The 17,874-nt window shown below is 40.6% G+C and overlaps 1 protein-coding gene and 1 pseudogene across 7 annotated transcripts in view; both read left to right on the plus strand.

Annotated features, from left to right (window-relative positions):
- The window catches only part of elfn2b (extracellular leucine-rich repeat and fibronectin type III domain containing 2b), a 133,594-nt gene that overhangs the window by 95,537 nt on the left and 20,183 nt on the right, over positions 1 to 17,874 (plus strand). The gene's annotated exons all lie outside the window — the stretch shown is intronic.
- Positions 1,824 to 6,611, plus strand: LOC144042696 (verrucotoxin subunit beta pseudogene; annotated as a pseudogene).

Here is a 17,874-nt window from a genome sequence, read left to right on the forward strand (position 1 = left end):
ACAGATGGATAGTCAGTGCTTTGATCCAAAGCACAGCTTCACCCACGGGATCATTTGCGAGCGACTTTTAAATGGAAAACAATGTGCGTGCACAATATGCAGCAAGCGTGTGTGTGCGTGTGTGTGTGTTTGCGCGCGCCTGTGTGTGTGTGTGTGCGTGCGTGCGTGCGTGCGTGCGTGCGTGCGTGCGTGCGTGCGTGCGTGCGTGCACATGTCCGTGAAGCTGCAAATATTACTTATGTCAATGTCTGTCTATGTGAGCTGAGCAGTATACTTTTTAATTTCCCCCCATGAAACTAGCAATTGTTTCAATCAATCAATGTATTAATCCATCCGCATTCATCCAACGTCTGTCTTTTTATAAATATACAGTATAAAAATTGTGCATTTCAATTTACGCATGGATTTTCGCTATTTGCAGTCCTATTCCATGCAAATAGCAGGGGTCTACTCTATCCAGAATATATTGTAGTGATCTTTTGTTATTTTGTCCTCATTAGCCTATTTGGAATTGAATTAATCCAAAAGTAATAAATATTACTCAAGTTGCATTATTTTAATATTACAGTTACAGTACTTGGATTACATTACTAACTAGATTTTTATCAGGTGACCAGAAACTGTATCAGAATACATTTGAAAAGTAACCCTTCCAATTATACCGTATAGCATAATGTGATCATGTGACCTATGCATAGGATAGATAGTCTTTTAATTCTGCTTGATTTTGTTTTTACAAAATGCATCAAATTGAAGTGTTAAAATGTGAAATATTCCAAGGGAGCATGCCCCCGGACACCCTTAGAGGGGTTGAAAAATTCTCACCTTCTTCATCCCTGATCCGTTTTCATGTCAGGAATGCACATGGTTTTCCTTTTTTTTTCCTATACTACCTTCTTATTGACACTTATTTTTTTACTTATATTTGTCTATTACGCTGTTTTCTGCATTTATATTTTGTCTTTGATAATCTCCCCATTTGAACAAAACATATATACTAGCCATGTACAATTTTTTTTTTTTAAATCACCCTACTGCACTGAAGGTAATTAACTTCAAAGAGGATGCTCGTTTAAGCAACTCCTATCGCGGGTCGGCGTGGAACCTATCATCTGTGAAAAGTGAGGGAATCATATTTTGTCATTTCTTTGCCATGACATTTACAGCAAGTAAGCTCGCAAAGACGCACTGATCCCAGGTAGAAATTGATGCACACAGTCGTCCTTATTGCTATTTTGGGATTGATTGTCGAGGTTCTTTAATATACTGTACATATGTCTATTCCTGCAGGTGTCACTCTGTGGGATAGAGACAGTCTAGGTCAGAGGTGGGCATCGAGGGCCGCAGTCCTGCAGGTTTTGCGTGTTGCCTTTCTCCAACACAGCTGATATATGATCAGCTCATCAGCAAGCTCTGCATAAGCTTGATAACGATCCTGTTGATTGGAATCAGCTTGTGTTGGAAGCGAGAAACCTACAAAACCTGCAGGACTCCGGCCCTCCAGGACCGAGATTGCCCACCTCTGGTCTAGGTCATAGGTGTCAAACTCCGTTCCTGGAGGGCCGCAGTCCTGCAGGTTTTGGATGTTTCCGCTCTCCAACACAGCTGATAAATGATCAGCTCATCAGCAAGCTCTGCTTAAGCTTGATAACGATCCTGCTGATTGGAATCAGCTTGTGTTGGAAGAGGAAAACCTACAAAACCTGCAGGACTGCAGCCCTCGAGGACTGGAGTTTGACACCTATGGTCTACATAGCCAAACCTGTCAAACTGCTCAAAAAAGCAGTTAGTTTAAGATTACAGCCTCTGACACCATTGAATCAATGAATAACCAGAAGAAATTCAAGAACCAGAGCAGGGTGTCTTTTCAGTACAGAGCTACCACCGTCTTTAAACAGCTTTCTCTTCCTCCTCTTGGGCCACTAAACAGCCAACAAGAGCAAGTGATTGAGAACGGCAACACATTTGGTCACATGTATCCTTTATGCGGCAAATACAGTCTTTGTGTTTGACAGTCAGAAGTTAGATGCCAGCAGTGTTCAAGAAATCCAGGGTAACATGCACGCTGTGATCAAGAAGATTCCTCCATTTAAAATGGAAGGAAGTGCTAAGATACAACTGAAAAAAAGCAAAAGCTGACAAACAAGTTAAGCTGCACATTCAATGGAGACCTCATTCTTGACAAAAACCCTTCCACGTTTATCCAAGCTGTAGAAACCTACAGTGAGCTTCCAACTCTATTGTGAGATGAAGAAAATTATGCTCCTCTGACTGTATGACTACATCCTCTGCAGTCACTGTACGACCAAGCTGCTGTGCAAGTCAGAGACCTCAGCATATCACTATCGAGGAAAGTTCAAGATGCTATAGAAGATGAAAATCAAGTGAATATGAGATGCAACAGTGTAGCGAGAACATTTCCCGTAGTTCCAAAATATGTTCTTATTACAAAGCTGCAGTCACAGATCAGCTATCTAAAAAGCTCCCTTCCATCCGTGAAGGCAAAGAAGATGAGAGCACGTTAGCAAAATGCTTAAATGATTGAGAAAAATCTCCATTCAGCCAAGCACGCCTAAACAGGTGGTTGGACAACAAGGAACAAGACATCAATGTCATTGAGTCTTGTGTTTAACATGATATTGAATGGCGTTCCAATCGTACACACTAAGTCAGAATTAGATAAAGTGGTTCTTACTCCAGGCGTCACAACTGTTCTTTGCTATGTTTTCACTGATTTGTACACGACTGACCCCTGTCTTAGTTCTATGGCTAAGAATCTGGACACATTCAAGCCTGGAGGAACTCATGAAGAATACACGTCTTTCGCGACTGACATCATCATCAAAATGAGAGAAAAAAACTCAAGAGTTCATTCAATATGCCAACCTTTTAGGCGTAGCAACAGTGTCAAGTTCCTTGTAACTGCTTTGCCAAATAAGAAACACAAGGGATCTTCCAGCCACCAATACAAAGATTACCGTCTACTCACTGACAACTTCACAAAGTCATCCGTCCCAACTGCAGACAAGATCACAGACAGAAATGACATATTGTGGTGTAAGTTCCTTTTTGTGCTGCTGTTCACACTTCCGAATTGTCAAACTGTCAAACCGTAAGATGTTTATTTTTGTCTATCCATTAGATGCTACTGAACTCACGCTGGATGGAAAGACTGTCCCACAAAGATCTCACTCTGCCAGGAGCAAACAAGAAAGTCACATATGGCAATGTCCAATCATATCCTAATAACTCAGAAAGGTTTATTGATTTTACGCAAGTTCTGTGCAAAGAGCCGCTAGCTAACTGGTCGGCATTATTGGGAGGTTGAGTGGAGGGGTAACATTTGTTTGACTGTTGCATACAATTCAACTACGAGGAAATTTTCACCGAACTGGATTATTCAACCGTTCACAGATTTCCGTACTTCCTGGGGAATACACTCGCTAAATTCCTGTCTAATGGAAGTCTCAAGAAAACTATCACTTCCTATGACTAACTGGGAAGTTTATGCTCTGGGCGTGCAAAAGCTTGGAATTTATCTGGACTGCCCTGGGTGTCCTATGGTCTCTCTGGAGAAAAGCTGAAACACTACCGTACTATCTCACATTCGTTTAATAAAAACACTCCATGCAGGTTTTGAGGTTGGTGAAAAAGGGAGTTATGCTTACCTGTCGATTTAGCACAGCAAAGCCATTGTCCCCGATTGTACAATACCTCGGCAACGATATTTAATCCATTAGGTTGAAACTGTTTTTTAATCTGTATAACCACCTTCACGACTTAAATGATACAATAAGGCCTAGCATAGCATTGATTTATAAAAAAAACTGGTGACTTTTAGAAATACCAATGCTCGTTAGAGCGCTGCACTTCTAGTAAGTTTTCATTAAACATAATGAACTGATCCACAGGCATACACTTCTGCCACAAACATGACTATGAGGACCAAAAGTGCCTAAATTAAATAAATTAATACACCATTAAATAATTAAATGAGTCATGAAATAATTAAATTTGTCATTTATTAATTAAATATGGAATTAAATAAGCCAACAATTAAATAAATGTCATGAAATAATTAAATGTGTTATTTATTAATTAAATGTGGAATTAAATAAACCAATAATTAAATAAAAGTGTCATTCATTAATTAAATCACCTACATATATAAATAAATATATATATAATTATTTTTGTATTTATTTATTTTTTATGGTCCTGTGTTGCAGCGTTTCATGAATTTATTTTATCTGTCAAACTCGCCTGTGCAAATTAGTGGGCGGGGCTAAAGCCTGATTCACTCAAATCTTGTCTAATCGACTGCTTCAGCCTGAAGAGGTTAGAAACATGTCGGCTACGGTGATGGATTTTTTTGCTGATATAGAGTGATCGAGGCTTGTTGTGCAAAACCAACATCAAAATCAAAGCGATATTTCTACTATTTTGCTAAGCGATATTTATACTATTTTGCTTAAGTACAGTTTTGACTTGTAGGTGTTTCCATTGAAAAGTGATTTGCTTCTGAGGCATAGTTCTCGTAATGTCCCGCCTCGACTCTCGCGATATCTCACAGTTCTTGTAGGCGGTCACGTCACGCCAACGGCTCCCCATGCAACCTCACAAGAATAAATAGTATGCGTGTATGGAGCCGTGGCAGCCTTCTGATCCCTCTATAGTTGGAACACACCCTTCAGTCCCCCTTTTTAAAAAGGGGGACTTTTTTACCACCCTGGTCTGGCAATCCAGAGGCCCTGTCCCAGATGTCCATGCGATGTTGTAGAGGCGTGTCAACCACGACAGCCCTACAACATCCAGAGCCTTTAGGAACTCCGGGCGGATCTCATCCACCCCCGGGACCCTGCCACCGTGGAACTTTCCAAGCACCTCAGTGACTTCGAACTCAGAGATAGGAGAGCCCACCTCAGAGTCCCCAGACTCTGCTTCCTCAAAGGAAGACGTGTCAGTGGAATTCAGGAGGACTTCCAAATATTCTCCCCACCGACTCATGACGTCCCGGGTTGAGGTCAGCAGCACCGCATCTCCATTATTGACCTTTTACACGTGATGCCACAGCCGTCATGGGAACGCCCCCCTACGGGACGCTGGACGGCCTGTATTGTAACTATTGTACAGCGTAAAGTCCTTTATCTAATCGATTATCTTATAAAATGGTCGTATCTTGCTGTGCGGCCGGTTGTACGGACAGGCAAAGGAGTAAACCAAATTTAGCTTTTTATCACATACCTACTAATGAAGACGAACAACGTCGATTGATAGCAGCAATTAACAGAAAGGACTGGCAGCCCACAAAGTTTTCACAGATTTGCAGCAATAATTTTTTGCGAGGTTAGTAGATAAATGTTCAAAATTTTACTAGTAAATGTACACTCTAACAAAGATTGTAACAGAGGTGTCCAATTGCGTGTTTCAAATTGCATTAACAAGCCAGATAGTTAGCGTCCACTCCAACTGCACGAACACACAGCTTAGTTTTAAAATGCACCTTCTTCAAACGTATTAAGTGTATTTGACCGTTTAATAATGGGGGATTTTGTCTTTGTGCCTGGAGTTTTTCACTCTGGAGCCGGAGTCATATGAAATTACTGCATAGCTTGCCACTACAATAGTCATTTGTTCCATGCTTGTAAACATAGTAACATAACATCATCATAGCGTTTCAATATAGAACGGACTGTGTAAAAATAAATCAGTTAGCGTGATAAACAAGTTTTACCTTTGCATTACGAGGTATATTGTCCCCCCGTGTGAGTGTAGCATCTAGTCCCAGAGACTCAGCCAGCAACAAGCTTTTGAATTAGATCCGGTGTAAGGAGAAGAAACGACATTGACTACATAATGATATAGGTCGTGCGCTGTGAATTCCGGCTAAGTCGGCGATTTGATTAACTTGGTAAAAACAGCAGGCAACAGAAGGTAAGGGGCTGTTTTCAAACTAACGATCTCCAACTTAAGTAAATATCGCGCTCTATGAGTCCCGACTAAATGTGCAACTTCGACTGACAGGTGCACTTTGGTTGAAGTAGTAGATTCCATGGCTTTTCCACTTCCATTCAACGATTATTTCCTTCCGCCGTCCGTCATAGGGCAGTCACGTGATCACGTGACATCGGTGCAAATGGTCAATACAGTGTTGTTGGTGCACTGCTTTCCTCTCCTGAGACGCCGGATGGTGGACCAGAATTTCCTTGAAGCCGTCCGGAAGTCGTTTTCCATAGCCTCACTGAACTCCTCCCATGTCCGAGTTTCTGCCTCAGCGACCGCTGAAGCCGCGTTCCGCTTGATCACCCGGTACCTGTCAGCTGCCTCTGGAGTCCCACAGGCCAAAAAGGCCCGATAAAACTCCTTCTTCAGCTTGGTGGCATCCCTTACCAGCGGGTTCGAGGATTGCCACCTAATAGGCACCGACCACATTACAGGCACAGCTTCGATTAGCCGCCTCAACAATGGAGGCGTGGAACATGGCCCACTCGGACTCAGTGTCCCCCGCCTCACCCGGGACATGGGAGAAGTTCTTCAGGAGGTGGGCATTGAAACTCCCGCCAGACATTCCCAGCAAACCCTCACAATACATTTGGGTCTACCAAGTCTGAACGGCATCTTCCCCACCATCGGAGCCAACACACCACTAGGTGGTGATCAGTTGACAGCTCCGCCCCTCTCTTCACCCGAGTGTCCAAAACATGCGGCCGCAAATCCGATGACTCGACTACAAAGTCGATCATTGAACTGTGGCCCAGGGTGTCCTGGTGCCAAGTGCACATATGGACACCCCTATGTTTGAACATGGTGTTCGTTATGGACAATCAATCAGTGGCGAGCACAGAAGCCCAATAACTGAACACCACTCGGGTTCTGATCGAGGGGGCCGTTCCTCCCAACCACGCCTCTCCAGGTCTCACTGTCATTGCTCACGTGAGCATTGAAGTCCCCCCAGCAGAACGAGGGAGTCCCCAAAGGGTGCGCTCTCCAGCACACCCTCCAAGGACTCCAAAAAGGGTGGGTACTCTAAACTTCTGTTTGAGGCATATAGACAAACAGTCAGGACCTGTCCCCCCACCCGAAGGCGGAGGGAGGCTACCCTCTCGTCTACCGTGGTGAACCCCAACGTACAGGCGCCAATCCGGGGGTGCAATCAGTATGCCCATACGTGTTCTGCGCCTCTCACCGTGGGCAACTCCAGAGTGGAAGAGAGTCCAACCCCTCTCGAGAGGAGCAGCCAACTTGGCAAAATCCTCCAAGAACCTGCGGTAATAGCTTGTAAAGCCAAGAAAAGAACGTAACACTGTTTAGGATGGGGATCACTTCAACACTGCCTCGATTTTACTGTTGTCAGTTGCAACACCCTGCCAAGAGGATTACATAACCCAGGTAGCTCACCTCAGTTTTAAAGAGCACTTTTCCAATTTTAACTTTTAGACCCACCTTCTGCAGACAGCAAAGTACTGTATCCAGGTGGGCAACATGTTCCTCCACTGTAGAGGAAAAGATCACAACATCATCCAAATACAGTAGCAGTGATTGACAGTTCTGATCGCCAAAGATTCTCACCATAAGTCTTTGAAAAGTTGAGGGAGCATCGCACAACTCAAAGGGCATCCGTTCCATTCAAATAACCCAAACGGTGTGCAGAAAGCTGTTTTGAATTTGTACTCTTCTGTTACCGGTACCATGTTGTATCCTGCAGCCAGATCAAGTTGCCTCATACTCCGATGGAGGTATTCGTTGGTAGCGCTGCTTTACTGGTACCTCGTCAATAAGAGGGATATTGTGGGAGATTAAGTTAGTACACCCTATATCACCATCTTGCTGAGAAAACAGAATTATATTTTTGAAGTAAGGCCCTGACATTACACTGTTCTTGGTCAGAGAGGGCTGAAAGGTCAACTGTGTCAATCCTATCCGTAATTGAGGTAATGGCAGACTGAGAGGAACAAGTGAGCATGAAATGTCTTTCAGCATCTGCAGTGGAATCGACAACCTGAGCCTCACTAAGAGTACCGAGGGCTGTCCGTGGGTACAAGAGGACATCCTGACTCCCTAGATTGACTATGGGGATGTGCACAGTCCCATTACTTATGCAGACCAGCGAAGGAGTAGCCAGTAGGCCCGCCGGAAGGTCATTAGCCACAGGCTCGAACGGAGCATCAGAAGCCAACCTATTCGCACAACAAGTGGCAACCACTATCTTCATAGATTTTCCTAGAATTTTGCAAACCCTACCGCCCTTTACTTTCACTGTTCCTGACACTGAAAGGACTACATCAACCTAATGGCAGTACTGCAGTGCTCGCATAAGTTGGGGCACCTGTGACTGCAGGTAAATCAAAAAGAGAAGGGCCATGTTGTAAGAACAATTCCCGGTAACACTTCTTGTTGATGTTCATGCCTAAAACTCAAGGCGTAGCAACAGGGATTTGAGTGTCCTTGACAACTAGCACACATCTTTTAGCAATAACTTTCTGACACATCTCAACATCCAACTCAAAGTAGCCTATACTGTACAGTAATACATTGACGACAAAGCAAATAGCCTTAGTACACTTTCACTTTAAAGTCTGCCCACGTCGTGGCGTGATGGCTAGCTTGACTTCCCTTTTAGACGTTACTTTATCGTAGTTTACATTGTAGTTGCAACAAACATCGACACAACACTATCCCGAACTCATATTCAATAACTAATTTAGGACGCTAAGAAACTGCTAATTAATTACGCCGTCATTGTACAATACGGCAGAAGTCTTCGACTAGCGGCTACCTGTTAGCATGACCAATGAGTCATGTGTCCTCCTCAAGTGTGAGTTGCTTGCTGTTATTGTCCTTTTCTCGCTCCTCCAAACTGGCCTTTATTTAAACCCGCACAACTTTTATTATAACACTGAGGCTGGAGGCTTGAAATGGAATATGTTGGCTGTGGGGAGAAACGGAGCAAAGCAAGCGGCTGCCGACTGGTAACTAAGTTTGACAGCTGGTATGGTTTACTTTAATTCTTTTCAATATTCTGGACCAAGGCTACTTTGTAATTCACTCTCCATGTTTAAATTGCACGTTGAGGTATTTTCATAACTATTAAAAAAAAACAAAAAGATAAATAGAACTTTGTCTTATTTATTTTATGAAACGCTTTTGCCCAATAAAAAAGAAAAACATTAAACTCAAAATGTCAAACTTAGCTGTTTAGATTATAGGAACACAACTTTAGGCCATTAATACCTTATTTTACACATGAACCATGTAAAAAGAAGAATGTTTCTGCCTCATATTGCACTTAAAAGTTGTGTTCCTAAATCCCAAATGGCTATACTAGACATTTTGAATTGACTTTTTTTTTATTTAATGGGAAAAAGTGCTTTAAATAATAACATATGGCCTTAAGTCACTTAAATCACTCAATCAATCGATCGATCAACCTATCTATACATGCATTTTAATGGTTGTCAATTATACAAGGATTTTTGCTATTTGTAGGCTGCCTGAGTCCTTATCACCTGCGAATAGCAGGGGGGCACTGTATAGGAATATAAATTGTGGTGATATTTATTTTTATTTTGACTTCATAAGCATACTTGGTATTAGAGTAATCCAAAGTAATCAAGTTACATTACTTTAACATTATGGTACTTGGATTACATTACTAACTACATTTTTAGCAGGTAACTTGTAACTGTAGCACAAATATAAACCTCCCAGCCCACCCTGGCTGTCTCCCAAGCTGAAGGTTGTCAGTTTGTTCCTTCACCCTTTAGTGACTTTTATTTATGTTTTCCCAATTCTTCATTTTACTCTCTTCCAAGTGTAAATATTACTCTAAAACTGAGTGTATTTGATCCCACTCTAAATAAAGTCAACTTTACTCTACAGAATTTACTGTGTAGGTATATATTTGTATACTGTATGTCTTAAGAGATATGTACAGTATAATTTTGTAAGGCAAGGCAAGTTTATTTGTATAGCACATTTCATAAACAAGGTAATTAAATTTGCTTTACACAAGGAAAAACAACATCTATAACCATCAACAAACAGTAGTTAACAAAATTAAAAAAAAATTATCCAGTCGCATGGCACGAGTGCACGTTTTAATGAGTCGTGCAAGGGCTCAAAGATGAGCCATGATCCGTATGCATCAAGCACCAAGGTTTTGGTTGTACATAGACCGCAGAACGCGCTGTGGAGGCCAATTTCAAAATAAAAGCCTTCCAAGTAATACATTGAAGTCGATGTAATTGCCTTGTAATTTGTATTTTGAAATAGACCCACGGCAAGGCAGCCCGCTTGACTCATCCTCACGCAACGGTTAACTTCCAACATAAACACAACATCTTGAAATTGTATTTAATTGCCAATTAAGGATGATAAGACAATTAATTAGTCTGTTAATTAGTCTGTCATGGTATGACATGGTACAAGTTTCCAGCGTTAGCAAGTGCTGGCCACTAACATTGACAGCGTTCAGCGAGCCTAAAAAGTCTATCAATCTTTTATATATTTTTGACAGTATAATTGATTTGGTTTGGTTTATGGTTTTATTGAACATATAAACATAAAGAAAACACAAGTTTCAAATATAAATTGAAGTAAAAAAAAAAAGAAAAACAAGAATAGGAAGAAAAAAATAATTTATATGTTCAAACAGATAGGAGGAAGTTAAAAACGTATCTAGTCCTACCCCTATGGTGATAAAATGATAAGGGTAATGTATTTCAACAAAAGGAAATGTACAAGCCTTACATTGCATTACAGAAGGAGAAAATTATGCACAAATATTCACTTCTATTGGATTAAAACCAGATCAGTGAACGCAATTTTAAAAGCATCCCCTTGGAGAAGTAAATCCCATCTGATTGGAGCTTTGCTTTATCCAACGCAAAGGCACTGCAAAAGAAATTCCATTAGCTGCAACCAGGTCTGTGATGTAAGCACAACCCCCAAGCCACTTGACTGCTTTTGAATTGACTGATCTGGGAATTGTATCTTTTCCTTTTGAGCAATTCATCATATAATCCTATAAATACAAGAAACCTGAACAATATTTGAGGTTTTAATATCCACTGAGAAGTCATATTGAAGCACCTTGAATTAAATTGAATACACACAGCTACCATATAATATGCCATCATACTTGAGCTCTAGTAGTTGCAAATGGGATTGTGGATGTGTCGGTTTGAGCTTCAGGCACATGAGTGAGTGTGGTCTCACTGGACTTTTTCTGATCCACTTTAATCAAAGGCCTCGATCTGGACATAGCTGACTTGTGCCTAGCAAGTTCAATTCAATTCAACGGATGCATTTGAGTTGGAATTGACTCCACCCCAATTTGAACTACAGGAAGTGGAATTTAATTCTCATCATATATTACTAGTGAGAATGAGACAGTGTATTTCATTAAGGGCGGCGTGGCTCAGTGGTAGAATGGTCGTCTCGCAACCCTCAGGTTGTGGGTTTGAGTAGGTAAATGAGTAGTCAAAATGTAAAGCACTTTGACGACAAGTGCTATATAAATGACGTACTATTTACTAAAGTCTTTGGGCAGCCATATTAAATACTTTGATAAAGCAAGGCATTCTGCGAAAAGAAGTGCTTTGTTGATGTTTGCTTGGATGCATTGCATGTGAAAGAATTTGAGTAATCTTATGTCAGCCCCTTCAGCATCTTAATTTTAGTAATTTGAATGACATTTGGGCTTATTTTCATTTCAATTTAGTGACATTTGGGCTTCTTTTTTTGAGCCTAAATTTCCTGGTAGATGACATTTCACCGACTTCCTCTTTTGATTGCCATCGCCATTCAACTCCTTTTTACCCTTTGCTTTCCCCAGAGAGGCCATTGTCCAAGCAGGTCCTATTATTATTCTCCGCATTAAGCACTAGCTCTAAGCCAAAGACAATCTGTCTACCCGGTTGTCATGACTGACTCTTGAGTTTCACCCCTTCAGCTTTTTAAAACATAAGCTAAGCTTTGGGATGTGGGGCCTAACCCTTGATCCACGTCACCCCGCCTTGCCCAACGTCCATTCTCATTCCGGTACGTTCATGGAGATGTACTGTAGGTGATAGCTTGTTTGAGAGGGGAGGTTAAGGGCTCTGCTCCATTTAGTCGTAGACCTCCAGGCCGTTTTTCTTTCATGCTTCATTGCATTCTTTCATCTTCATGATGCATCCAGGAATTGGATATGATGCCATGCATGAGCGACGACAGACATTGGTACTGAACATCAAAAAAACAGATGCAGAGCTGAGTAGACAGTGGGTGAAAAGGGCCATACTTGTGTGTGTGTGTGTGTGTGCGCGTGTGTTTAAGAAAATGAGATGTGCTTAAAATGAGCAGATGAAAGTTCAAAAGACCTTCTCAAGGCATATATGACAACGAAATATGAATTATAGATCAAACTGGTGAGAGATGGCTGTGACTCTCTTCACACCACATCTTATTCCTTAATTTAACTTCCCTCATGGATCACCTCAGTCGCACGTTTCTTCACATCTTGAAACTAAGCAGTCAGTCGAGCAGACTGAACTGTTAACAAAAGTGAGGGGGGGGAAACAGAAGCAAAAATTTGTGTTTGTTTGTAAGACCACATTTTGGCGAGCAGCAGTTCTGACACGAACAATGCAGGAGATGACAAAATGAATACAATTCAATGGGTTATTTTCTGGGTTGCGGAGTAATGCTGCTAATTAACAGCGTTGAAAACAAAACCTCCCGCCCACTTGCTTTCCATCCCCTTCACGAGGATGTGTGCTTTCAAGCTAATTTGTCATGCAGTGACTGGACGCGTTCTGTCAAAAGGGGAAGACAAACCAACACCTCGCCAGCTCTCCCACTTTTACTGGCTTTTCATTTACTTTTGCTTTTCTGTTCTCATCTTCCTCATTTATTCATGTATGTCTTACTCTTCTATATTCTTCTGCCTGCTTGAGAGATGTGAATCAAGGTGGGTCGGTCAAAATGCTAATTTACCCACACAGTGGTACGTACATACGTCAACTGCAAGAGTGAGATTTAAGAGCACGGAATAGGTATATTTAAGCTTGACCGAGCTGAAAGAAGCTACGATTTGTCCAGCCGTGCCTACTTATTGATGTGTAGTGCAGCTGCTTTTAGCACACTTCTTCCTGTGGTGAGACTCTCAGAGGAGCCTCATCTGTCTGTAGCCGTGTTGGTTACATCTGAAAGTGCCATGTGAAGTGAAGAGGAAAGAGGGCTTTGCTCACAACCTCAACCTGTCTACACGACACTCCCATGCTCTCGGGGGAGCTGGCATGGACCACAGCAGAGAAGAGGGGAACAATAATACAGCGGACAGATGGACGGAGCGGGGACAAGCTCAGGGAGGGAGAGGAGAGCTGCAGACAAACTGGAGGAAATTGAGGGGCAGGAAGATCAAGACTTGTCGGGAGGGGCAGGAGGAAAAGTGTAGAGGGAGGAAACTTATAGAGAAGGGAAGAAGAGGGAGAGAATATGTTGAACCTGTTTTGTGGGATTTTTAACTCATTCACTCCCAGCCATTTTCACTGAAGCAACCCCCTTTACTCCCGGCTGTTTTACTGGTTTTTGCAAGGCCAACAGAATATTGTGTTCTATTGGTATACAAACATGGAACCTACCAAAAGAAAGATTATAGTCTCTTCCTTCATCAGGAAAACAAAGTATATTTCTATCTGTTTCCGTTTTGCAGCAATTAGCATTAGGATATAGCTAAGTTTTTTTATTATTATTTACAAACCTGTTAAAAACACTGGAGAAAAAAGCTTTTTGCAACATGGCCCTGACAGCCTCTTATACTCTGCTCCCTCCTGCTGGCCATTTTTTGTAGTAACTACCATTGCTTTAAACGACCTCTTCAGGTCAGAGGCTGCATCAAAGCCTTCTGCATGCTCTAGTTTAAAAAAAAAACATAAGAAAGATATAAATACGTTTTTTGGACCATGGCACTATTTAAAATCTAACGTTTTTATACGGTTTATCGAGCAAATGACTTAACTACAATTAATATGATCTGTAATTAGTACTTAACGCGTGGTTATGTACAGTAAACCAAGACCAGATGTGATTAGTGAAAGTCATTGACTCCCACCATAAAAATGTTTTATTGTCTATTTTTATGGATATTTGAACATAAACTGTGGAGAAAAACATGTAGGCGGACAATATCGCAATACTCAAAAGACTAATATCATACATATCAGTTACTTTTAAAGTGTATTCCAGTACAGTTACTAGTAGTTACCTGTTAAAAAATGTAATTAGTAACATAATTCAAATACTGTAATATGAAAGTAATTTAATTTGAATACTTTTAATTATGTTTGGATTACTCCAATACCAAATATGTTGAAGGGGAAAAAAAGCAAAATCAATACGATATACAGTACGGTTGTATGCATGGTTTTGGAATGCTGGCGGGAGCACCCGCAATTCCAATCCAAAGCACAAGAAGTAGTCTGTGAGGGAGACATGCTAAGCACTTGTGCACAATGCTACATCACTAGATAGGTAGATGGATATATAGATTTAAGTTTATTCGAGTTGCATAGGGAAAGCTGTTTTAAGATAGATAGATAGATACTGTAGATAGATAGATAGATAGATAGATAGACAATCTGGAGAAGTTGATTGACTGTCTTAAAAAAATTTTGCACTCCTTTCCACATGACTATTGTTTGTTATAACTTATGAACCACCAAAGTGAAACCGGAAGTTACCATGACCCTTGTTCTTCTTCTCATGATTCTCGTCATTTTAATTTTGAGGTTTCAGTACGTTGACGGAGAACGGGAGTTATGGCAACTGCTGTTTTCACTATCAAAAACAGGGATCGAAATTGTAAGTAAATTAAGCTATTTGACGATCCAACTGTAAAAATAAAAATAAATAAACATAATTAATAGCCGCCAGATTGTCGTCCTCGTCCGCTGCTGTGGTGAAGAGCGGGCATGGTCCTCCGCTCATGTGAGCTCCTGGATCCTGATTTTGTGGCACTGTATGAATAACCGAACAGCACATTTGAACGTTCTCAGATTCCGAAAGGTCTGAATAACACACCCACGCTGAGGGAACAGGGATCTTTTGGAGCGACTTATGTTCATGGTCCCTGTTTTTGATTGATTTGATTTTAACTGATGAAGATCTAGCAATCATTTTCACTCTTTAAAAATGTGCAGTGGCGTACTGCACCGGAAAAAAGTTGTATTTTCATCTCAACACAAGGTCTTTTGAAGTCTGTTACAATTATATGACAGCTTTACTTACAAGTTGCATAACAGTTATATATGTTGCCCTTGAGCCTGACCAGTGACTATTTATCATCAAAGATGTTGAATATTAATGTGATCAAATTTTAAAAAAAAGTGTGAAATTCAGAAATTTTCCGAGCTACATAAAGTCCTTAAACTCCTTCTTGAGAAAAATGATATACAAGTGAATCATCTGACTAGTGTCACTCTCCACTTCTTCTCCTCTGACACTTACAGACAGCAATGCTATATATAATAGCATCCGCCGCTTGCTGCTGCTGTCGGTTTTTCATCATGAAAAATGTTTGCTTTCCTACCACATTCTCCCGTCTAGTCATACTAGCCCTTGTGTCATACTCACCACTGCACAAACAGGTTTATTTTGCTGCTGTATTCGTGAAGTAAGTTGCACATGCGCAGTAAGATGGAGTAGTCCATTCCTAGAGCCGTGATTTACTACATGGAAATATGGTATAGCTAAAACACACCCTATGGACAATGTATTAAGGGATGATCAATCAGTGGCTCGTGCAATACATTTGACATAAAACATGTGTAAATTACATTTTGAAGCTGGAATCACATTAGAAGATTAGATTAAGGTCCTCCACTCACTGCCTCACTGGTATGATATTCAAGTGCTCAGATAACGGAACATACGGTAATTATTTGAGATATAATAAATATAAAAGTTCAGGATTACCAATCAGTGGACATTACTAAATTGGTTGAACTCTAAATGGCACTTACTGAAGAGCGATTTGAGAGGCAAAAAGAAGCAACTCTTTCTGATGAGCCGAGCCAAATGAGCTGGCTCACTACAATAAGAGCTGGAATCCTCTTCACAAAGCCCTCTTTTCTGTAATAGGAGTGGGATTATTTGAACCTATTTCATCACTATCCAAATTACAAAGCCACTTTGGTCAAAACATGATGTTGTTTATCATAAAATCTTATTGCAACTGCTGCTGCTGATTTTGTTCGAAAAAGCCCTCTGTCAGACAGTTTTTGTAGATGAAGCAAATGAAAGTCAATTGCTGTGGTGTGAAAGCAGATGGACGAGGGTTAAAATGAATAGCTGACGCCCAGAGCTGTCCTGCCCAAAGCGTCACTGGGTGCTGACACCAATTGTAAATACCGGATCAAGTTTAGTCCATCAAGCTTGATTTGTTACTCTTTAAAGGAGCCGTCAGGAAATAGCTGTGGTAGATGTTAAGAGGCTATTATTAAATGTCTTTACTTTGCCAGGTTTTTGGCTTTGGTTTCCTTTATTACCTCAACACCATGAATCCTGTTTTTTAATTTGTCTTTTGTTCATTTTCAAATGCATGCTCCAGGATGCTGGCACTGTTGACGCCTGAGGGAATGTTAAGCCGTATTTAAACACCGACAAAGAAAATCTGAATCATCTCCAAAGAACCTATAGGAATCAATTTAATCAAAAAAAAAAAAAGCCTTTATTAATTAAAGTGTTACGCAAAACCAGCATAAAGAATTCAATTACAATTTGAATTGTTTTTTTTTGTCATGAGGCTCATAAGAGCCAAACTATAGCACACGAACCTGCCATGTTTAACCTAATTTACATTTCTTGTGAATATATTACACTATTTATGTCGTAATACATGCCAGAATAATATATGCAGTTTGTTTACAGTGACGTTCATTCCTAATGAGAATTTATGTTCCTCTTTCCAGAATTTCTTATAACGTAACACACTCCTGCTGGGGGGGGCACACACTATTATTGCGATTGTGATTTAAATGGAAAGATGCAAATTAGCTGTTTAAGCCACACAAATCTCCCTTTGTTTTGATGTGGCATTTTGACAAGCACATCCAATTTGATTCTCATTTGACACGACTCAAGGCGACGGCATCATATATGCAGCTAAGGACAAGATGGTTGCCATAAATACGTTTTACATATGGGCTGATGGCGGTCCTGCTCTAGCAGTCATGGTGATAGAAATTACAGTATATGGACACATTCCAATTTCAACACCTGTCACAGTCAATTTCCAAAGGGCCTTATTATTATGCAGGAAGGAGAATGTCATCATTGAGGCTAATGAAGCGGAAGGCAAGCGCTGATTTGAAGTGAATGCCAACAACATTCGATACCATTGGCAGTACTCTTAATTGGCACTGCTAATTATACAGTATGCGTGACGATCAATAAAAGGGACAACTGAGGTGTGAGGGGATTCGACAATGAAATGGCCAAACTGCAATCATGATGCTGACGGTTTACAGTGTTAGGTACACATGCACAATCCAATGAGATCCAGTAAGCAAGACGTTTTTAAAAAAATAAAATAAAATAAATAAATCTTAAATTATTGTTTGTATAAAAATATTTGTCCTGACTAGATTGAAAATACTGCAGTATGATGTTGATTTTGTGGACTGCTTTATGTTCTTCTGTAACCTTTAAATAATTAACCTCAAATGACACTTTGTTTAAATAACAAGAAAATGGCATTTGTTTAACAAGAATTCATTAAGAGCGCCACTTAAATGACTACATAACACTTTTATTTTCTTCTTTGGGCAACCTTGGTCGCCCTAATGTTTACACTTAAGTGGATTACATCACCCAAATGCTCTATAATTGCAA

This window comes from Vanacampus margaritifer, chromosome 2, assembly GCF_051991255.1.
Source record: "Vanacampus margaritifer isolate UIUO_Vmar chromosome 2, RoL_Vmar_1.0, whole genome shotgun sequence".
NCBI classification, from domain to species: domain Eukaryota; kingdom Metazoa; phylum Chordata; class Actinopteri; order Syngnathiformes; family Syngnathidae; genus Vanacampus; species Vanacampus margaritifer.